This window comes from Dreissena polymorpha, chromosome 16 (genome assembly GCF_020536995.1).
Source record: "Dreissena polymorpha isolate Duluth1 chromosome 16, UMN_Dpol_1.0, whole genome shotgun sequence".
Lineage (NCBI taxonomy): Eukaryota > Metazoa > Mollusca > Bivalvia > Myida > Dreissenidae > Dreissena > Dreissena polymorpha.
Genome location: NC_068370.1, coordinates 35,769,742 through 35,795,379, shown reverse-complemented (window position 1 = coordinate 35,795,379; position 25,638 = coordinate 35,769,742). Strand labels below are relative to the sequence as shown.

At 34.3% G+C, this 25,638-nt stretch overlaps 1 pseudogene; it reads right to left on the bottom strand.

Annotated features, from left to right (window-relative positions):
- Nucleotides 1-22,625: 22,625 nt before the first annotated feature.
- Nucleotides 22,626-24,403, bottom strand: LOC127862852 (probable T4-type lysozyme 1; annotated as a pseudogene).
- Nucleotides 24,404-25,638: the final 1,235 nt, after the last annotated feature.

Here is a 25,638-nt window from a genome sequence, read left to right as displayed (position 1 = left end):
ATGAAAAGTAAAGTATATTGTGAAATTTTTAAATAACTATAGTGTAATAAAAGTATCATATAGTTAAAAAGTGCAATAGTGTGTGTTTATTATTTTTCCTGAGGCGGATTTAAATAGAACCCTATAGAACATATTCCGTAGCACATATATGTTGATAATGATAACCTATTCTTAATTTAGTCGATTTATATACATAACTAAGAAACTTTGATCTATTATGAAATAACCGCATGCAACAAACATCACCTAATGTTCGTTTCAATTTTCTTTAATTTAACGTACACCTGATTATAAAAGTATAACATTTTAATTACAAGCTAAATTAACTTTAATTGAATCGTGCGATTTATACAACACCCTTTACAACATTCTCCGTTTTGTGACAAACATTTAAGTATCACTGATTAATTATCATACCAATTTAGTTTATTTGATTAATGCTTTGCCATTTTAATAATTGTTAGTTGTATATTAGACCTTTCACACCTATTACACAAATTCATATAACCCGTGAAGAACACCGACCACAAGTGTAAAAGAGCCATTAAATGTGACATCCGTATATTCAGATTATTAAAAAAAGGACATAATTATTATTATTTCTACTTATAAACTTCTTATAAACTACTGATCATATTACATCCTTCATCTATTTCTATTTTTTTTTCGAGGCGTGCGAGTTGACTTCGAAAAGTGCGAGTTGACCAGAAATGCCGTGCGAGTTGACCAAAAAACGTGCGAGTTGACTTAGGTACGAGTTGACCGGCACCCGTTATTGGCCAATGAGAGTGCACGCTTTGCATGAGCGACAGCACTCGTAAGCCTGCATTACCTCCAGTAAAATTATGCAGCCGATAAATGCGCCGGAACAGTCGTGAAATGATAGATCACTGGCTTAGTAAACGAGAGGACCCTGGTTCGAATCCCGCACTGTACACGGGAATTTTTCTATGCAAGAAAGTTATCCCACATTTGCTCTTCTCGTGAAAATTGCGCATTAAATGCAAAATACGGGTTAATAATATATTTGACGTAAAGAATTTTAATAACTTAAAGTTGAATTCATTACATACCACTAAATTGTTCTGTCGAATTCTCAAATTGGCATAAACTAATTTGTAATCCGAAACACGCTTCTGAATTGTATTGTCAACGCCACATAAACAAATTGTAGCTTCAAATAAACAGTGCTTCGTGTATTTTGTGCGGTTTCTTTGTCTCAGTAAAAAACGCGCGAAAACTATGAAGACGTGTACAACGTCACGTGAAATGTGTTGGTGTATTTATTGAACAGCAAGTCTGTACATAACTAATTTAATCCGTTTACACACAATACTATTATGCTTTCTTTCCTGGAAGAATGTTGTTGTGAGGAATCTGTATTTAAGTGACCTCAATATTATGCGTAAACCTAAGTGTGCATTTGTAGGCGGTGTCGAAATGGGTCTTTAGCTCTGCCTGAACTGTCGTCCAATTGGTTTACAAGTCCGGCTGAAGTGACTGGCCATCAAAAACTGTACAGCATGACTGATTTGGAGACGGCCCTCAACACACGCCAAGTCTTGTCGACAGGATCTTTGCAGGTAAGTACGCCGTTATTTTCAATTAAATCTGTTGTAAAATGATTTGTTTTAATATCCTGGCACACTTTTGTCACCAAAATTAGGAAAATTGGGTGTTTTACATTTACTGCAGCTCTTAAACCACATTTTGTGGCGATAACTTTGCCAGTGTGCCATACAATATGATGCCGTCGTGGTGAATTATTCATTTGCAGCAAATAAAATAACACATATTATTGAAAGCTTACTCTAATTGTATCTAACTTACATTAGTTTGCAACGTACTGGGTAAATGTGCACAAAAAAAACTTTTTGTTTTCTCAGATTACACGGAATTGAGCACCCGGGCCAGACTGACACTTTTCGGAGCCTGTCCGAGATGAAACTCGAGCCGAGGAATCATAGGTCCAGGTGTGACAAAAGACTTAAAGCTCATGTCTGACAATAACTTTTTTTAGTCAGGAAGTCAAGTGTGTTGTTTTTTCATTCAAGCAAGCCCTTTTGTTGGGTCAAATGACATTAGAAATGCTGCTTCTACATGGATTTTACCTAAAATGTGCCAAAAAAATTAAAAAAGTTGCCATTGATGATTTTTTTTTCACTTATAAAGTCATATGTTACATCAGTTTTGCCTATTAGAATCAAAAGTGATGCCTTGTATGGAGTCTAAGTGCTGCATGTATGATATAATCAAGTTTGGCTTTTCTACCTTAATTCTTGACGCGAAACACTGTTACGCATGGCGCTTTCAATGGCAACTTTAATGAATAAATCTGTGTGTCATTGTACCGGAACTTTGTGATCTTTCTCAAAACAGATACCACCTGTGGTAAAAGTGCATTTAATTCAAATTTGAAGGGGTTGGGTTCTCTTAAAGGTCACATAACCCCAAACCGGAACTCCTGTTTTTAGGGTTACATGCAGTCAGTTTGATACTTAGCACACATTGTTGAGTGCATGCTGCATTGCAAATGGTTAGTTTTGGTATCAACTTGAATGTATATTTGTAAGCAATAAGAAAAAAAACATTTTTGTGCTCTACTTTTTGTGTTGATGGTTCCCGGCTTTGAAAGTAGGTCATACTATTTGAGCCCAAAATCGGTGTGCCTATTCTAAGGTAAACATTTTGAGTTAGCACACAAAGAATTTAATGACATGCATTTTTTAAAAAGATGATGCATTTACCTTTCCAATGATGTATGATGATACAGTGGGTATGCGCTTGATCATGGTAAAAATTGATATCGAACTTCAACTATTTTATATGTAATATAGAAGGAAATGAATTGCGCATGCGTAACCTGTACAATTGTTACGACTACCGTAACACGTTATTTTGCGACACCTAAGATTCACTTACCATTTGTCGTCAGACGGCAACCGCGGCAATCTATGTGAAACAGGTTTTAACATTCATGTCGTTGTTTAAGTTTGGCTGTACGGGTGGGGATGGGGGTTCCTCGGATAAGAAAAGAAAGGGGAAGGAGGAAAGTAATAGAAAGTATGAGGGAAAAAAACAAGGAAATTTCTCCCGAAATGGCGTGAAGATTACAAATAGATGTCTTAAGTAGATGAATATTGAATTTATTAGCATTAGTAAGGCAAGCTTATAAGAATGATTGAATCATAATTGAGCATCTCCACGCACAAGAAAATACAAGTTGAATGATACATATTAAGGTTTTGATAATGTTTGGGTCAGGGCACATGAAAGATTGGTCAGGGCTAGTAGGTTCTGCATTTACTAGCCCGAAAGGGCTAGTTGAAAAAAAAGTTAGTGTTAAGCCCTATTATTTCCAATTTTTTGTACCCATGCATGTAAGTTACAATGTAAATTGGTATAAATTTGTGAATTTTTAGATGACCAAGTAGTTTACTTATGGGAGTCAATTATGTTTTTCAGAAAACCAGTGTAAAATATTTGCTGCATTGAAATCTACAATCTCCACGCAGAGTTGTCGTTCCTTGCTCTCACATTCAACTCTGCGAAATGCTCAGCTTGCCATTTTGCCTATAAAATAGGTAAAACCGAACAAACGCATTCAATGTACATTTGGTTGGATATTTAAGATCGGTTGCATTAAATTAAGAAATATGAATTTTAAATGTACGATAAATCGTGCAAAATCTTGCGAGTTTTAATGCAACTCTTTGGAACTATTGTATTGCCCATTTACGCAGATAGAATCATTCCACGCAACTTCACAAATGTAAACAAATTGAACATAATTTTTATTGAGTGACGTTAGGAATTGCTTCGACGTGTGTATGTATGTTGGTTTCTTAACATCAAAAAACCATATCAATTTATAATAATGAATTAAGACTGATATAAGATATCATGGTATGAGATGGTTTTCTTTAATGCAGTGAATGCAATGTAGCCGTCGTGCAAGAGATTGTTTAGTATACTGTAACCTCAATGATGAACGCTTTAAATGATCATGACATGAATGAGACGCTTTCATAACAAAGTAGCAGGCTCTTTCGGCCCCAAGCTCTTTCGGCCCAATCCGAAATTACAGGCTTTTTCGGCCCCAAGCTTATTCGACCCCAAATCGATCAGGCTCATTCGGCCCCATATTTTATTACACCTATTAACTAGGGTGTATGATTGAATAAAGGTGTTCAAAATGATATATATTGTGTTGTCGGTTTGTTCCTTTGTATTGCTTTTGATTATTGATGATAAAATGAAATAAATTGAAAACCATTATTGTTTTACATACTGTTACCAATGTATGTAATTGTTTTAATTGTTAAATTGTGCCGGCTTTAAATTGCATCTATTGTCGGTTTGTTTGTTAAATATTGCGTTTGATTAAAGGTGTAAATGATGAGTATTTGTTTGGTATGTTCCATTGCTGTTTTTTTGTCGGTTAATTAGCAATTCTTAACGAAATTATTGCAAAAACGTATAAAAGTGCTATTATTGTGTTAATTGGTATCATAAGTCATTTTGCTGTCTATGTTATACTTTGGTTACTAGTTCTATAATTGTGAAGTAAAATTTGGTATGATATTGGATGTTACTTGTGTTAATTGTAAATAAATTTGTAAGTGTTAGTGTTTGTGATTGTGAATTTGTGATGGAGGAGGACAAGTGTTTAGTGTGTAAGAATGCCGTTCGCTCGCTGCAGCATGGCATCACATGTGACGTTTGAGACAAATGGCAGCATCGCACCTGCAATACAGGTAAGTGTTTATTCAAATACGAACAATAAAAGTTAAAATTCTCTCGCGAAACATCGTAAAAATGCTTTCAAATAAGAACTGAGACATTTAATGCAAACGTGAATTAATCTAATTGCCTTATTACAATTTGTTAATCTGGTTAGACACATATATTTTACAAACTGATAAAGGTCATAAAACCGGGCATAGGTGCGGGTGCTATTCAATGGTTTCATTCGATAATGAAAGACGGGGTCGCATTAATTAATGAATTATGATATGAATTTTATTATTATAGTCTCATTCATATTTATATTTTTCATAATTTTGATTATATAAAACATTAAGATGATGATGCAATACAGGTAAGTGTCAATGCCAACTGACAAGCTAAGATTATCGACAAATAAATTATTTTCCTAAGTAAGCTTGAACATGGGTCTAATTTGCAAAATTTTTAATTTATTTTATTGTCATGGTTATAATTTGCAATTTTTTAAATTTATTTTATTGTCAGTTCATTGTCAGTTCAAAGTTTACTGATTTATCAACTTAAATCTACATTTTTTGTTACCTGTTAACCCAAATACACACCACACATGTATTGAACAACCTGATAAAGATCATAAAACCGGGCATAGGTGCGAGTGTGCTAGACAATGGCTTCATTCGATAATGATTGAGTAATTAAAGAAAACAACTTCTGTTTAATGCATTAACGATGTGTGAACATCGTCAAGTTAGTTATTATTCAATTAGGTTATGTTGTAAATTTATGACGAATTTTGCAAACACTTTGTAGGCATATCCGCGACAGAATATTTTAGTGCAAAGAGGGGGGATATTGTTCTTACCTTCATCTGCAATGACTGCCGCAACCGCCCTACAACGCCTGACATCAGCCTAAACATCAGCCTAAACTTAGAAAATGTCGCGCAGTCGACTATGCTTGAGGTACTAGTTACATCTCCGATATTATTGTTATAAATATGCAGTATATTCAGGTTTTTACAGTTTCACAAGCATAAACAAGTTCAAAGATAGTTTTCATTGGTATTATTAATTATTTTGATATCACCTATTAAACGGACTAGCTCTTTATCATGTTGTACTGTTTTACGTTAAATGCTTAACATTATAATAATATTAAACGTTAAATGCTTAACAGTATAAATGCTATGCCCATGTTAAACTGTTCGTTTCAGTAATCTTCCAGAGCCAGCTGTATCCGACAGTGTACTAACTCAGCCCGAAACCATAGAATACACCGTTGTAGACGCAGGAACCAAAAGAGGCAAACCAAAGCTAGTATTTGACAATATTTAGTTATTGGACACTTACAAAGGTCAGGTAAGGTGAAAAGCTGGCTTAGACAGCTATGCCGAAAAAAGGTAATTAGCCTTTATTTCGTATTAAAATACACTATATCTCGACTTTACTCCCCGCAAATTTTCCACGCACATTTTAGATGGTCGATTAGCGAAAGAGTTGTATAATTTATGCAAGAGGTTTGAGATCTCCAATTATATTCATTCACAAATGGAATCATGATATTAATATCGTGTTAAATGCAATAGTTTCGAACGGTGCTTTTATAGAAAAGAATCAATAAACAATGATCGTATTGTACGTGTCGCGGAGGAGATTGTTAATGAATGTAAATAGTCCACTTTCTGCAGCGTCTTCATGATGTAGTATTTTTGCTCATTCCATCCATGAGGCTATTAAAGATGCGCCTGTCGATATTAGTCTAGCTATGGTTTAAGTCTTATACTATAAACGCAAATGAGATATTCTGACCACTATTTACTGCAGATATTGATGTTATGCTTGTGCTACTGTTTTTTTCTGTCTTTATGTCAAACGACATTTCTCAGGGTTCATAATTGACTTAATTGTTTATATATTCGCTTTAAAAAATACTCTCTTCCATTATTTTGTTTCAAATATCATGCCAATTGTAGTATTGTAAACTAGGATTACAAAGCCATAGATCGTTGTTTATGCTAGTTTTCAGCCAATAACGTAATAACATATTTTTACGAAACCTATATTATCCAACTGTCTTATTCCCATTATGTTTCATTTTCTTTTTCTTATCCTTTATGTTTTTTGTGCATTATTAGTCCTGTCCAGCATATGCCAAGAAGTCGCAAGAAATGTAATTTATTTTTGTAAAACCTCACGGCCATTCAGTCATTTATCTGTTTGTGTTAAACTTTTACCTAATGGTTAACGATATTGCTGCATTTCGAATGACTGTGGGGTTATTTAATTCAAGTAATTATTGTTGTCGTAAAAAAGACGTTTACATGTGGAGTGCATCAAACGAATTTGTATTATTTCTTCTTACCCTTTTCGGGCTATCGCGCGCTTCTTCAGGTTGCATTATTCGACCGTTTGTCTTTGAAATGAATCTGTTATTAATTGACGCTTTACGCTTTCTTTTACTTTCATCAGGGGATATCGAGTTAAATCCAGGACCGGATTACAAGGCACTCAGTGTATTGCATTTGAATGTGCGGTCAATACGTAACAAACTTGATTATGTAGCTAGTAATCTGTGTAATTTTGACATTTTATGCTTCACGGAAACTCATCTAACGGATGTTGTTCCCGATAATGCTTTAACAATTAAAGGTTTTAACACATGTTTTCACCGTAAAGATTTTACACCGCACTCCAGCGGCTTATTCATTTATGTAAATGAGTCTTTACTGTCGCGGCGTGTTATCGAGTTAGAATGTCCCAGTGTGCATTCATTATGGATTGAACTTAATACTGGCTACTTCTCCGCTTTACTCTGCTGCTTTTATCGTCCCCCTAACTCAAACGTATCATTTTGGAATGACCTCGAAACTAATATTGACAAAGCCTTGGATATGAACCAAAATGTTAACATGCTTGGCGATATAAACGAAGACCAACTCAAAAACTATACACGTCTTAAACAGTCATTGGCAATATTTAATTTAAGGAACGTTATAACTGAAGCAACAAGAGTCGCTTCCAATACTTCTACATCAATTGACCCCATACTTGTCTCAGACAATTTAATTGTATTGAACAGTGAGGTTATACCAATTGATAATTCTGTAAGTGATCACCATGCCACGGCTGCGCACATTAAAGTCCCAACAGTCATAAGTAAAACCATGCAGAGACATGTTTGGTTGTACAAACGAGCTGATTTTCAACGTCTCAACAATTTAATTAACACCGAAAATTGGAATTTGATAACAATGATGAGTGTAGAAGATGCTACCACTTTATTTACGGCCAAACTTTTAGAACTAATGAAATTATGTATTCCATTTAAATTAGTTACAGTCCGTCCTAATGATAAACCTTGGTACGACTCTATGATACGTACATTTGCCCGTAAACGCGACCGACTTAAAGTTACCGCGATAAAACAACCTTCTGAAAACAACTGGGCTAAGTTTAAACGCGCCCGTAACAAAGTCAATAATATGACTAAACATGCAAAGGAACAATTTTACTCCAATATTGAAACTACACTAACTGATATAAAATCAAGCAATTCCAGGCAATACTGGAAGATGTTAAAACATCTCATAAGCTCACATTCAAATTCTGATGTGATACCACCCCTAAAATCGGTCGATATACATGGCCATGTAACTATATATACTTCTGAAGAAGAAAAGGCAACGTGCTTAAACAATTATTTTGTTTCCATTTCAACTTTAGATTCATCTTCGGGAGTTCTTGCCGTCCCTACTCAGTTTCCATTTGCCAGTTTGCAAAATGTGTCCATAACTGAAACTGAAATTATCGATTTAATCAAAATTTTAATAACTAACAAAGCTGTTGGGGAAGATTTAATAAGTCATCTTGTTCTTAAGCGTACTAGCGATTCAATTTCAAAACCGCTATGCCTTTTGTTTAATAAATCACTACAAGAATGCACATTTTCTTCATCATGGAAAAATGCAATTGTGATGCCCTTATTCAAAAAGGTTGACTCGAACATACCTTCAAACTATCGCCCAATCTCTCTTTTAAGCTGCATAGGAAAACTTATGGAGCGTGCAGTTTATAAACACTTATATAACCATTTTATTGCACACAATTTAATTTACTGCAAACAATCAGGATTTCTTAGAGGACACTCAACAGTGTATCAACTCATTGATATATTTGATCAAATAGCTCGATCTATTGACGACAAGAAACTTAATTGCATGATATTCTGTGATATATCCAAGGCGTTCGACCGTGTTTGGCACCGAGGTCTTTTATTTAAACTTAAACAAAATGGCTTAAGTGGAAATATATTACAGTGGATAGAGAGTTACTTGTCTAACCGTACCCAAAAAGTTTTTGTCGGCTCAGCAAAGTCGCAGTCATTAGAAGTAAATGCCGGTGTCCCCCAGGGCTCAGTATTAGGGCCGTTGTTTTTCTTGATTTACGTTAATGATATTGTAGAAAACCTTTAAAGTATTACCCGACTGTTTGCTGATGATACTTCATTATCATGTACCAAATCTGTATTAGCCGATCTCGAGGGTATTTTAAACCACCACCTATGCCTAATTAACGTATGGGCAAAGCGTTGGCTTGTTGATTTCAATCCCCAAAAAACTGAAGATATTCTATTCACAACACAAAAGAATATTCCTCTTCCCAAGTTAATGTTTGGTAATGTACCCGTAACATTTGTTGATGAACACAAACATCTCGGTCTTACGCTTAGCAGCGATGGTAAATGGAACAACCACATCAATAATATTATGACTTCCGCGTCGAAAATCCTTGGCGTTATGCGAAAAGTTAAGTACAAACTATCAAGAAAATGTCTAAACCAAATATATTTCACACATTTGCGACCATTATTAGAATACGCGTGTGTTGTATGGGACGGTTGTACATTGTACGACAAAGAATTACTTGAAAAAATCCAAAATGAAGCCGCGCGTATTGTCTCAGGCCTAACCAGATCCGTCTCACTTAGAAACCTTTACACTGAAGTTAAATGGCCAAGTATAGAAAAACGACGAAGTTATCTTAAACTAATTAATATCTACAAAATGCATAACGGTCAGTGCCCCTATTACCTTAATAATCTTCTCCCACCAACAGTTCATGAACAATCTTCTCGTAATCTTAGAAACGCGGAAGACTATACTATTTTATCAAGACGAAATTTACTTTATTCACGCTCGTTTTTACAATCTGCCATTAATCTATGGAATTCGTTACCTATTGAAATAAGAAACATTGACACTATTTCGAAATTTAAAACTTCATTGAAGCAATTATTTAATTTATGCGAAGATAATCACCCATACTTTTACATTGGGGATAGACCCTCATCAATTCTACATGCACGTTTAAGAAATAATTGCAGCAACCTAAACTCAGACTTATTCATTAATCATTTAAAAAAAACACTCCCCTATGTGCGTGCGGAAATGATGCTGAAAATGCGGAGCATTACTTCTTTCATTGCCATACATACCATTTGCAGCGAATAGCTCTATTCACTGCGCTAAGATCGTTTCATCCGCTTAATTGTGAGGTGCTCCTCTATGGTAAGCCTTCACTAAATAATGAAAACAACACCATTTTTAACGAAGTAAAAAAATATTTTATTACGACAAAGCGATTCATTGCTTAGCTAATTTTTTTCCATTTTGCTGGACAGGACTTATTACTATCTTTATTACTATCTTTATTACTATATGTATTATTATCATTATTAATATCCTTTTTTGTATAAGTTATATGTATATTTTCTTTACAATCATTATTATATTTTTTATTAATTATTATTATTACTATTTGTATTACTATTTTTGGTAACAACTGTTATTATTAGTAGTACTGATGTCATCATATAATAAATATAATTATTGAGGTTTATGTTCCCAAGTGTATACTGTGTAAATGACATGATTAATATTTTATGTAAATCTGTCACCATTTCAACATGTTAAAACTATCGCAAGGGAAGGACCCCCGATAATGTTGAAGAACTTCAGGTCTAACCCTTTTTCCATTTTGTATGTATGGACCAATGTATATATTTGTATAATGTCATTATCTGGAAATAAAATATGTTTAAAGTTTAAAGTGTCGATAAACAAAGGAAAGTCCACGGGCGATAACAACGCAATAGGTTACGCTCTCACATACACCTCAATGACGTAGTACAGGTCGTAAATTGAGGCTATTAATAGATAGGAAAAAAGTTTACGCTTATTTATATTCTAAATTTATAAAACGTTGAACATAAGTTCAACAATAACTTCAGCGATACGATAGACAAAAAAACAAAAAAAATGTTTCATAATCGCTAAACCCGAATATAACAAACAATTTTTAATAATAATACGAATGACCTGTTTCGTAACCTCGTTCATGCAACTACAGCGGGTATTTCTGGAAAACGTTCTTTGGTTCTCACAAAGACCTATAGATATGTAATCTATAGGTCTTTGGTTCTCAACAGATAGCGGCGATCTTTTGTATTTACGGGTGCGCGCAACGCAATAGTAGAAGGTTAGTAGAAGGTTAAGCTGGTTTATATTCACAGTTCTCAATACATAGACAGTTGGATATGAGTTCATCAATTACTACAGGCATACTATAGGCAACCTCGAAAATGCTTTATAATCGCTAAAACCTAAAACAACTAAATATATTACATTTAATATATTTATAATTATAAATATCTTTTAAAAATGTAGTCGGCGTATGCGCTGACTTTGAAATAAAGTTTGCAATTTACTTTTCTAAATAAATAAATACAATTAAACAAAAGTTAAACTATTTTTTTGTGTTGTGTTTTTCACTTGTTAGCTGCTTATTCACCGCATTAAATGTGTGTTAGCATTGTCAAACCACACATTAGTGTGAGAAGATAAAAATATACTACGGGAGAGCACTTCATATGTGTCCTCATATGCCTTGTTATGAGTATCTTTCTTCACTATCGAAATATATCGTATGTTGATATTTTATTTAAACGCAGTTTTCTTTCGACACATTTGAATCACACGTCAATAGCGCCGTCATGCGAAAATGGGTCTTATGCGTTTCGGCAAGCGCTTGTTAAACCCAACATGTGCTTTTGCGCAGTCAGGCCATAGGCGATGCTGTTCGCTATAAAATCACTCAATATGTTATGTTTCTCCTTACCAGAAGGAGAGATAGCTGAGTAGGCTATTTATATGATGGGCGCATATGGAATAAGACCCATTTTCGGATGACGAGGGTCATTACAAATCTCATTGCAAATTGAAAATGCCACATTTAAGAATAATGCGTTTTGATACAAAATTGAATTCAAAATAGCAACTTGTTAATGGCAGCCTATCCACACATTAAGGAATGATTTTCAGACGTGCTGACTAAGTACGGCAAACATTGTGGTATGGTAATTAAAGGCTTTTCTCTTGACACTATACTATTTCGCTAATGATTGTTTTCTCATCTTGGAGGCGAAAGTGAAATTCTGCGAGATGGATTGTAACGCGTAATTGTAACAGGGCCACAACTTGTGTGGTTTGAGCATACAGAGAGTAGTCCGGAATTCCTTACACTGAACAGTGCTACATCCTTTGATTTCGGCACATATGCAGTGATGTAGCAAAAATTCAGAGGTTGTATCTCGAATCAGCTTATTAAATATTCGAAAATATTCATGCGTGTCTGTTGGCGTTATGTAAAAGTCACAAAGATGAAAGCTGAGTAAAACAGCTACGCCTAAAAGCGCATTAGTGCTCTATACCTATGTTAATGTCAGCGTTGTTGACACCGTGTGAACTGCTCGGGTAACAAGTCAAGCATAAACAGCAATGCTTATATACTACTTTTATTCCTCCATATACAAGATACGAAGAAAATTGTATATTTTGAATATGTATATGATGCCAAAAATCAAAAGTTTTGTACACGGAACTTTCATTTTTTGAATTTATATTCTTGGTGAGATAGTTATTTGATATTAAAAAAAATATTCCTTTAATATGCTGGTGACTGCAAATTTTCTTTATATTTAGTTCTCATTACCATTTTCATCATACTTTCTATGCTTTCAGAACGTCCAAAAAGCATGTTGTTTTTATTTTGTCTAAGTTATTTCTATGAAATAATAAGGATGATAAAAAGTGCACACAAATCTCGACCCGTGCGCTATGACACACACTTTATAAAGTTGAATGGCGTGTGTTCATTTCAAACTTGCGATTGATTTTGAAAAATGAATTACGTGTTAAATTATGCAATAGCGAACATCTTCAGTGCCTTCAGCGCTTTGATCTTAAACTCAGGATCAGCTGACGAGTTATTGCCTATATCTGCATATCTTACGAAGCAGTCCGGAGATAGCCGATGTATAACGATTTATTTTCTTTGTGAAAATTTGCTGCAATTAGATAATCCCGCTAAGAAATTTCGCAGCGAGCAAAGTCGAGATATAGAGCGAATATTAATACTCAATCAACATTAGTTGCTTTCTTGCTGATATGGCTTGAAAGAGAGCGGCATTTTTAAAATGAGTACAAGTAACACAGGGTATAAAACGGCGAAAAACCTGCCTCGGCATAGACCTCGCCATCTTGACTATCACTTGATTACCCTATCTGTGTAGTAAACGTTAAACATTTTGCCAATAACAGAATTGTTTTACGAACGATATTTGTTTTAGTTTTAAAGAACTTTTTTTCACAAAAAATGGTCGTAGAAAAAATGCACTAAAAATGGTGCTAGAAAAATTATGAGAAGAATTCGTCAAAAAAAAGTTTCTGATTGAAAAACTGTAAGAATTTAGAAAATTCGATTTTAATTGTCTATCTAATTTTGTCTGCCAACATTCTACTACATACGGGCATTTTACCGCAGTTTTTCAATTAACCGCTTGAATTGTATTTTGGTTAGTAAGTCCATTGGCAAGCCACAAGACAAAAATCGTATTAAGAGTCTGAAAGTAGCGCCGTTGACTTTTAATTTGAATAGTATAGATGGCATTAAAGTCGAAGATGTTATTTTCTGGAAGAAAACAAACAATAAAAATAAGTAAATAATAAAACAAGTAATTCGCAGCCCATGGAGGCAGTTAATATGTTACTGAAACGTCAACAGATAAGTTCAGACTAAAAATCGTATTTTATAAGCAATATTATATAATTGCGTCTCTGTCCCCTTAGATGTTGCGCTACATTTTTATTTCACATGTAGTATTTGCTGTCATAGGAACCAAATTTGCGCATAAATTATTAAGTTATTCCATAACGTGCCTTGAAATATTTTCTCGTCTTTGAGAGTTTAAACTCGTGGGAAAAGCGCCCATGGTGCTTCACAGATGCTATCTCCCTGAAGACTTTTACATTAAAACAAGTTTTGAATGTACACACATGCACAAAGAAATACATTATGGCAAATAATTGTATCAATTTAATATTTATTTATCATATTAATGAATGACCAGGATAGTTTAATCGCTTTTCAATTTAAAATATATTTTAGTTATTTACAGTATTTCAATTTAGAACGTTTTTTATAATTATTTTATTTTAAACACATATATTTATAAAAGAAAATAAATACATTAAATTATTTAAAAAGGTTAAAAAGTCAACACAAAATAAAAAGAAAAATAAATGAATGAATGAATGAATGAATTAATTAATTAATTCACGGACGAATGGTTTGATGGATGGAAGAGCGAACCAATGAACAAACGAACGAACAATTCGAACCAATGGACAAACGCACAAACAAACGAACGCAAAAAAACGAACAAACGGTCGGATCGACAGATTAATGAATGAGCAAATAAAAACATTAAAAAAAGTAGGCAGGCAGGTATGTAGATGAGTTAATGAATGATGAATGAATAAATGAATAAAACCCTGTCCCGTTCACACTTCGTGTTTGTTATTATTTTTGGTATTTCATACTTAAAAATATAATTAAACTACAAACAAAGCCCTTGTTATTTCAAAATTATGAATCTATTGTATGGTACAGGTATGACAAATAAACCACGCGATACCAATTTCACTTTAGTATGTATTATACTCAATCTTAAAATATTCCAACGTCCTTGAATAAATTATATATTTATATTCAATATTTCACCTCTTTATATTGATTTCAATACATAAAAGGGCGTTTTTCTTTCATCATAAATAATCGAGAATATCGCGAGAATATCGAGATACCGTAGCCTAATCTGTTGTTCTTCTTCATCTATAAATAAACTGTTAACTCAACTGCCTGTCCATACAGCGTAACTCCGTTAACCTAAGGCCACTTGAACATAATAACTCGAGTCGTATCGGGTGACACTAGTATGTAGTTTAACCCATTTATGCCTAGTGGACTCTCCCATCCTTCTAAATTGGATCACTTTATTTCCAAAATTAGGGATGACTAGTGTATTTATATCTATATTTAGAACATCTCTTACAGAAATTCCTTTAACCAAACAGCGCAGACCCAGATGAGACGCCGCATCTCATCTGGGTCTTCGCTGTTTGCCAATGCCTTTTTTGTAGATGCTAGGCATAAATGGGTTAATATACGTAGAATTAATAAAAACGTTTCATGCGGTAGATATACGACCATTATGTGAAAAAAGAACACAACACTACAACCATTGATTTAAATCAAATATTAGAAACGTCAATTTTCTACCATTTCAAATGTCGATAAACGCCGAAAATATTTTTTTTAGCCTATGGCTTATCTATGTTACTTGTGTTGTGTTGCTGCACATTTTATGTTTACCTCATTGTAGCAGGTAGTCGTTAATGGCAAGCGATTCGACGCCTAATCCCAATAAACTAGGTTTCTCATGAGAACCTAGGTTCTCAGAACGAGAACCTAGGTTCTCGCTTGAAGATTGCACATGGCTTCAAGAAACCAAGTTTTCAAATGAGAGCCAATGCTTTCATGAGAACCTAGGTTCTCATTTGAAAACCCAGATTCGCACGAGAACCTTGATTTTCAGAATAAAATCCTAGGTTCCGTTAAAAACAAGTTTCTGGGGATTATGCGTCGAACTGCTTGCCATATCCGTGGTTTTCATTTGGGAACCATAGGTTCTCTGAGAACCTAGCTTTTCTGAGAACCTAGGTTCTCATGAGAACCTAGGTTCTCATTATGAGAACCTAGGTTCTCTGAGAACTTAGGTTCTCATGAGAACCTAGGTTCCCTGAAAACCTAGGTTGTCTAAAAACCTAGATTCTCAGGAAACACATCGGACAGCGTAAACTTGCTTGTTTGGAATACTGGACACATATTATTCAGGGCGCAGGATCAATGGGATTCACATATGATTACACACGAGCTGGAAAGAATGAAAACACGCCGTTAAGAACTTTATTTTTGCCGATTTTTCAAGTTATTGAAATATGTTTGCAAAGTCTTTAGTGCATAAGTTTTTCTCTCAGTGTTGCCGATATCTTACGATTGAATAATACATTACTACACATTATCAATAGAGATAAAACTTTTATTTATACCATAATGATTGCTTACTATATCACAGACATACTTAAAATGGAAAACAGTACCGTACAGTCGTTTGAGGCCCGAACAAGGGAACTGAATATCTGAAACTTATTTAATGCTGTAACAATGTATAATGTAACGATTGATATGAATTTGTTTCAATTTTTAGTCTCAAAATTATATTTACAATTAAAGATGTATTTCATAAACAGTTTAATTTTTTATTAACGTGTTCAGACCAATGTCGACCAATTACTTTACTAATTTCATTCCTCGAGAAGTTTCCTACAAGGTTCGTTGAATATAACTAAAAATTGTCTGAACATTGTTCCAAAAATGTTCTTGGGGAGTAACATTCACTGTTTCACGTCTATTGCTTATCATTTTACACATATGCCGCCAGCATGTACCAAGCAATGGGAGACAACTGGAGGTTAATTATGGCAAGCGGTTCGACGCATAATCCCAAGAAACTAGGTTTCTCACGAGAAACTAGGTTTATGAAATCCCAAGAAACCAGGTTTCATGAGAACCTATGTTCTCATGAGAAACTAGGTTTATGAAATCCCAAGAAACCAGTTTTCTCATGAAAACCTAGGTTCTCATTTGAAAACCTTAGTTTAGGCTTGAGAACCTAGGTTCTCAGGAGAAACTAGGTTTTTCATGAGAACCTAGGTTCTCATAGACACATGGAACTTAGGTTCTCATGAGAACCGAATTTTGCAAATCAGTATGCCTTAGCTACGCTAGGAACTGTAACCCGTGACGGCCTGTGTGGATAACTCCAGAAATAGTTAGCAGACGACAGAATGCTAAAAGCGTCTGCTTTAACCACCTCATCTGCCTGTTCTCTCTGGTACAGTACATGGTGTGTATTTAACAGCTTGTAAAACAAAATTGGCCAGTTAAGTGTGTATCGTTGAAATCTGTACATATTGGCTGCTTTCAGGGAAAACGGGGCTTAATGCATGTAAAATAAGATTAGCCTGTGCACACTGATTAGCTGTATCAATGATTTGAAGAAAAAAAACACAAAAATCTCGACCTGTGTTTTAAGACACACTCTTTATAAATTTATATGGGATGTGGTCATTTCAAACTTGCGATATAAAAAACTATGACATAATTTTGAAAACTGAGTCTAAGATTATACAACAACGAACAAATTCAGTGCCTTCAGCGCTTTGATTACCTTTAGATAGATAGATAGATAGATAGATAGATAGATAGATAGATAGATAGCTAGATAGATAGATAGATAGATAAGATAGATAGATAGATAGAGATAGATAGATAGGATAGATAGATAGATAGATAGATAGATAGATAGATAGATAGATAGATAGATAGATAGATAGATAGATAGATAGATAGATAGATAGATAGATAGATAGATAGATAGATAGATAGTAGATTAGATAGATAGATAGATAGATAGATAGATAGATAGATAGATAGATAGATAGATAGATAGATAGATAGATAGATAGATAGATAGATAGATAGATAGATAGATAGATAGATAGATAGATAGATAGATAGATAGATAGATAGATAGATAGATAGATAGATAGATAGATAGATAGATAGATAGATAGATAGATAGATAGATAGATAGATAGATAGATAGATAGATAGATAGATAGATAGATAGATAGATAGATAGATAGATAGATAGATAGATAGATAGATAGATAGATAGATAGATAGATAGATAGATAGATAGATAGATAGATAGATAGATAGATAGATAGATAGATAGATAGATTTGAACATAAAATGCATAGATTTACATTGCAGCATGTTATATACACACAATAAGTAATAAAAACAACCTGCATGTATAAACAAAGCCATGTCAATCAACATTATACGTTAAGGATTGCACAATAAAGGGTTTGCTATTAAACCCTTATTTCCATTGTGGTCCTTTAGTAAATATTGTATGACATAGGAGACAACGTTTTATATCACAATATATAGTAATATCACAGTAAATAATAATGAAAGGCATGTGACATATTTAAGTTACACTAACCTAAATGCATAGAATATATTCTGATAAGTTCTAGACTAGACATTATTAAAAAGTTATCAAAATTTAAGTGTTTAAAAATTAACATAAAATTATTTGCCATGATAAAGAATAATCATAAAGCAACTAAATAAGACACAATAAATATATCTATATTAACATTCAAATTAAATCAACAGTAAGAAATCTTAAAGAGATGCATATTAAAAAACTATCTGGCTTAAAAATGCTCCCTAACACTGTGTTTAAAAGATGAAATACTTTTGGCATATGTGATATGTTGAGGAAGAGAGTTCCAGATAGTTCACCCATTGAGTTCCAGAGAGTACAGCCATTGAAAGCAAATGACTTTTTGTCAGAACCCTTGACCCTTGGAATAGCATACCTATTGCAATCATGCATGCATGTTAATATCGGTATTAGGTGAGTCTGACTGCGTTCTAACTCTGAACCTAGTATTCTTATTGTGAATATTACTGACTGGAGTAAAATTATCTCCCCTATATATCGCGGAGCCAACTTAGAGCTAATTTTAAAAACATGACAAAGTGTGATCTACCTATACATTATGTCAATAGTTGATGTTGGCGTCGCTCTGGAGAGCGGCGACTAGTATGTTATGCTTTTTTTCGGCGTAAGCTGCATAAGCCAGCTTTTCACCTTAGCCTGACCTTTGTAAGTGTCCAATAAAATTCCAATAAAATTTCCCGCGGCTAGGTACGAATGAATACACTTCATTTATTCCATTGGCTGATTTGAGTATACCACCAGAACATTGGAAACATATCCGCGTCTTTGTAACACTGTTTTACTGTATGAAACAATTTTATCTCGAATGAAAAGGCTTAATAGATAGAACAGTTTTACACTCAATTCTCGACATCAATACAGTTTGTGCGTACACCTTTTATTTTCAGAGTATTACCAGCGCAAGAGCGTTTATACTTAAAAGGCTATGTTCTCATATTTAGTACTTACTTCCTTATTCCTGTCAACATGTTAACATGTAAAAGTATAAAGAGCAATGGAAGCGAGGCCTCACTTTAAAGCATTGCATTTCAATCCGCGAGGTATATCGGGTCAATTCGCGGACATTCAGAGTTTATATACAGGTCATCACCGGAGTTGGCGGCCAGTAAAATAATCGTTATATAATAAAGACGCTATCCGTGAACTAGGTGACCTGGAATTTTCTTTAGACCAGAAATATGTTAAATGAAGATATTCAGCAATATAATTATGGTATGTAAATAATAGATTCTTAATGTGTTTTCAACAATACAATGATAAATATTATTGTTGATAAATTTAACAATAATTATTCGTCCATATTGCCTAATGTACTAAAGTGATATTATGAGCATGTAACAGTTTATAGGTGTCTATCGCAACCGTTGATTATTTTTTATGTTTCTACTTCATATACACTTATATTAATTAATGCAGCATCATCATACTAAAACAATATACCAGAAAGAGAAAAATAATGCATTTGAATATCAACCGTACTTTCGTTTGACAACTGATCATGCGTTTACGAGTTGAACCTAAATTTAGTTTTAGTGCAGATTTGTTCATACGACACAAAGACACGAAATTGTTTTACGGATCATTTCAGCTTACAGGACTGGGTGGGTCACGTAAGAATATCGAATATAAAATATATTTTTATAAACAACTGGTAGCAAGGTGAGTTGCAGATAATTAATCAGTAACCACATTTTAACTAACTATTTTGACCTGTTAATTCTTTTCAGCTCAATTCAACAGTGCAAAATGCCCATAATATCACTTTAAGCATTAGCACGATGATAATTGATACTGTTAATAATCGAATCAAATAGCAATGCCCGACAAACCACTAAAACAGGTTTGTTCGAAGAACGCGCCTATAAATACGGATACTTCTCGTGTGGCCGGTTGACTCATATGTTTAAATTTCACTTCCATTCTTCTTTTGGTTTTCTGTTTTGTATCTATAGGTTTATGACCAGCAATATGTTATAATGTAAAATAAGCCGCGAAAACTCCCCGTAACATACCGTACTGCGTGTGATGCAGCTAAGAACTGCACAGAAAAAGACATTCGCTATCCTTGATCTCATTCATTAAACTATTTACGCCGTATATCTTTTTTAAAGATATTTCTTGTTTCGCTTATGGGAGGAGAAGTAATTTTACGGATCAATGTATATATTTTCATGTTTTAAGAATATCTTGCATAGTGGTGATTTTTTTTGTAAATTAGTGTAAATTAGTACTGCATTTGTGCCTATTACATTTATTACAACATTTATTGCCAGTAATGCAAATCTAATTGTTTTAATTAATAACTGATCCAGAACTGATCACAGGGGAAAAATCACAGGGACTGGCAAAAATGCGAAACTTTCTGGTTTGTATAAAAACAAAACATAATTAAAATATATCTGGTTTGTGGTTTTTCTTATTTGCATATTTAGTGGAGAATCAATGAAGTCCGATATTTGACGACCTATCGCGCAAGCAAGTTTATTGAGAGGCGTAGTGGTACGAAAACGTACAATGTATTAGTTTATTAATAGACATATAATAACGATCGCTATACACAACTTCACCAAATAGCAGTACATAAATAATGTCAGACGGAATAGCTCAGTTGGGAGATCGTTAGACTGAAGTTGTTTACGCAACAATCATCTAAAGGCCCCCGGTTCAATCCCGGGTTCTGGCACGAACGGAACAGTTCGGCAGCTGACAATTTTTTCAGTCAGGTTAATAAATATAATCAAGCTTTATTTTATGTAGTCATTTTAAAATCAATTTTACTACAATTGGACATTTTTTATTAAAATTAATGGATGCCGCATGGTGACAACGTTAATTAAAATTTCTAACATCACTTAAATATCTTATAAAAAAATACACGTGTTTTTTATATTAACAAATAAATGCAAACAACACATCTATTATCCATGTATCTGTATGGTTGCCTATCATAGGCCCTAAGTACTATCCCTACCACATATAGAGCGCGAAGCGCGACACGTATTATTGATTGTAACAATGAGTTGCGATAAAGGAAGCAGCCGCTTATCAAGGAGAAGCTGTGTCCCAGCAACCCGTTTTCCTAGAGTCAAGCACTCCTCGGATTTTTTTTTAAACCACGTATAGAGCGCGAAGCGCGACACCTATTACTATCCAGGTGGTATGGGTGCTTTAGCATTATCCGACCATTACGTTCATAGTTATCTTCCTTAGAATTTGAGAAATTTTGAAATCGTTGTTCGAAGTTCCCGAACTTGCACAGGGTTTTTTATCAATGAGGACCCAACCCAAACTCTTTATATGAGCAATATCGGACCATAAGTCCAGAATTATGTCTCTTTGAATTTAAAAATAAAAATGAAAAACTGCTTGGTTAGGTGATTATGTCAACATTTTTCATCAGATTCTTTTCAAACTTACAGTGTCTTCATATCAATGAGCATTTTTACCTCATTAAAAATGAGAAACATCGGAACAATAAGTCCAGATTTTTTCTATTAAATTTGGCAAAATAAACAATTTCCATTTGTCTAAAAGATTTCACAACTTTCGTCTGAATCTTTCCAAACTTGTTAAGTGTTTTTATATCAGTATTCCTCGAACCCAATTGAAAATGATGAATATCGGAGCAATAAATATATTATGATATTTTACTGAAATTCAAAGTATTGTGAAATGCAGCTTCTTTACGCAATTTACAGTTTTCATTCATTTTTTCCCCCAAACTTTTACAGTGTTTTCATATCAATGAGTACTCAACCCCTATCGTAAATGAGCAAAAGAATAAGTTCAGAATCAATTCCCCTTGAAGTTGAGAAAAATATGAAATTACGCTTACTTGTAAGATGAAGCAAATTTTTTAAAAGATCCACAGTTTTGTTTCACAAATGAAAACTGCAAACGGATGCCAGTAAAGAAAGGAAACCAATGTAAATACAATGAACTATGAAATATTTAGGGGTTACAACACAAAATTATAGATAATGGTTATTTGGGGGTTATAACACAGCATCATAAATAATGGTTATTTGGAGGTTATAACACAAAATTATAGATAATGGTTATACCAGTATCTTTTTATATTTTGTTTAAAATAATCGGCCATTATATTAATATTTACAGCAGAAAAAAATCCTTCCATGTAACTTCATTGAGTGCCTTTTACACTGAAATTCCCGATGCTCTTTGATGCTTTGCATCAATACTTATCTTGTATACATTGTTCTAATATTATAGACTTTACCAGGTTTAAGTCACGTGATGTACATATATGTAGCTGACTGTACCTATAAAACATGCATACACTGGAGCTCTGTGCTCTCTCTCATACCAGCTTTCCATCGTGTTAAATCTATTTTATTCAATAACCTTATTTGTTATCATCTAGACAATACATGTATAGAATTGTATACGCAATCTCATATCACAAGTAATAATTGCTACAAATTTGAATGCTTCACATGGGAAAGTGTATAGACTGACGGACAGATATCGTTGGTAAATCCTACCCTTCTCTGCCTCGTTTCGGGGTTATCATATGGTTGACAACAATGTGACCCATGTCAGTTGTATGAAAAGTTGAATGATGAATGAGGTGAATTCTCGTTTTAGTAGTCTAAAGAAGCTACATTTTGATACAAAGGGAAAATTTCCAATACACGTTAACAATAAAAATTGAAGTACGTAAAGGGATTCAGCAATTAAAAACCAAACTACTCCCATCCATGCAAAGTAATATACTTGGAGCGACTATTGCCGTTCTTTGTGAGAGTACGTGCTATGTCATATAAAATCAAGTATGGTAATAGCTATTTGTATTTCTCATAACATCATCAAACATCTTGAAAAACACTTCTCGCTCTCTTGTTATTGCAATATCCCCATCAAAACGACGCATAAAGAGGGTCAATTTGCCTCGTTAATCTCATTTAAGAGCCGTTTATTCGCAACACTGCCAAATACTTATACAATGAGCGAACATAAGTACTTAATTTCAATGAGGTTGCTTCTCTCGTATGTTGCCAATATCGTTCATTCGTTACGTCCAATAAAAAGCAAAGACGCGTCAGAAATTAAACTGTTTAATGGAGATTCGAATGCCGCGAGCGCGATTATTCCTAGTTCTTTACGTTCCTCATTCTGGCCACTAGCCTCTCCGCTCGCTTGCCCACCTGCCCGTACCACTTGCTGTTGACCATCTCGTCTGCCGCCTTATGCCAGTCTCGAGCGTCCAACGCTTCCCCCAGCTTCACAAACTGCCGGAGTTTCCCGCCCAAATTGAAGACCATAATGACAATAATCTCCTTCACCTCGCTAGGCCAATCTTCAATGCACGGGTAGATGGCCTTTGTCAAGGAAATGGCGTCCTGGGTGTGTGCAAACAAAAATACATGTACGTAAACGTAAAAAAATACTATACGACATATATTTGTAAGTAACATATTCTTAAATCAGTTTCCTGTGTACCTGTTTATGATCTTGTTCTAGTATAAACACTAAGATAAGGTGTAACGTACTTGACACAGAAGATGAAGTACGAGTGCGTCTATGTTAGTGTGAATAGAAGAACTTGGACACCAATTGATGAAAAATAAAGTTTGTTGAAAAATAACCGGTTAAATTATATGATGCTTTAAACATAAATTGAACGTTAGATATAAGATATCGTCCTGACCTTAATTAGTGTTAGTATATTTCAATGGTTCAGAGTATAATACAAAGCAAATCATGGGCATATCAAACATTTCTAACCTTAAGATCTGCGTCAAATGCGGCATAAATTCGCTCGTCACGAATTACAGTTCCCAGTGGCTTGTCGTGTTCCGGGTCCGTGTCCTTGATCAGGTGCCCTATCCAAAAGGTATTGAAACCCAAGCTGTCATTCTAGATTTTGTAAATGACACCTTCGTCAATCTTCAGCTGCCGTTTCACATTCTCCTTCTCGGTATTGCTTATCCAGTCCGCCATTGCTACAGACGTACACGACAGAAAAGAGATAGTCAATATACACGATAAATTCATTTTACTTGAAAAGGTTCATAACCTATGAGCAAATGTTCATTTTTCCACCATACGTCACCTTGCAGTGATATTACGATGGGAAAAACCCATACGACTACCACAGCAATGTGAATGCGTATATTTATAGATTTTACATGTAAACAAGGAAGCTTAAGGCTCTTTACAAGGCAGTTATTAAATTGATCTTTGTTTTTGTTTCATATCTCCGTGCACATTGCAATTATTTTTGTCTTGTTTCAATCAGGCCATGTAGTCCAACTTGTTGACGGTCTCAAATATTAGTAATACAAGGGAATACATATAAAAATTCCCTTGTATTACGTATTGAATTGAATTTTGAATCTTTAATGGAAATCGTAATTTTATTGATGATCAAAATTGTGTTACGTCTATTGTTTTTGTGCAACCTCACATTGTTCTGGTTCACGGACATAAAAAAAAAACGTGCTATTACGCTCGATCAATGCTTAGCGAGATATAATAACGGTTATAAATAGCCTTTTGAACTGACTCGGGTATCTCCAAATTCATAAATATGAAATATACGATGCGAAATACGCTAAAAGGAGAGGTAACATTGCGTGGAGTTTGATCAGATACTAGTGTCCTATATTGGGTCCCTTTTATCGCACGATTATTTATTTTATACATTTATTACTAAACATTCCCATTATCGAAGCAAAACCTATGCTAGCGTTACTATTTATTTATGCGCGAATTATGCGCTAGCTTCAACATAGAAGTATCATAATAAATTTTGTTTAACACTCGTCAACTCCAATCCTTAACGCTATTCGTTGCAACTTTGCAAAAAGCATCATTGGATCATTTTTGAATGTGAATAAAATACCGGTTTGATGATGAAGAATGCCACCTCGTTGGAACCGATTAAATTAATAAGCTGGCACATGCGAGCAATATGTCCGTCAGAGTACATCGAGTAGTTTTAACCGTCCGCCGAGTAGTCCGTGGAAAGACAAGCGTGACAAGCGCAACTTAACGTCAACGCATCCCGTTTGTGACAACGGCGTCAAAAGGTTGTTGACAAGGCATTTATCATTATATAGAGAGAATTATAGGTTGGTGACGTGGATGGAGAATGGTTATCTGGCAAGTCGGAGGAAGTTATCGGCGAACCCGATAAGATCCTCCGACGAGCCAGATAACCATTCTCCATCCAGGTCATCAACCTATTATTCTATTTATCCTGTCACATTCGTTGAAATGTTTCTAAAATATCTAGTCTTCGAGTATTTTGTGTTTAAATATTTAATAACACGCGCGAACAAAAACATTGTTACGTTACGTCATGCAAAACGCTTAGGCTAGCTT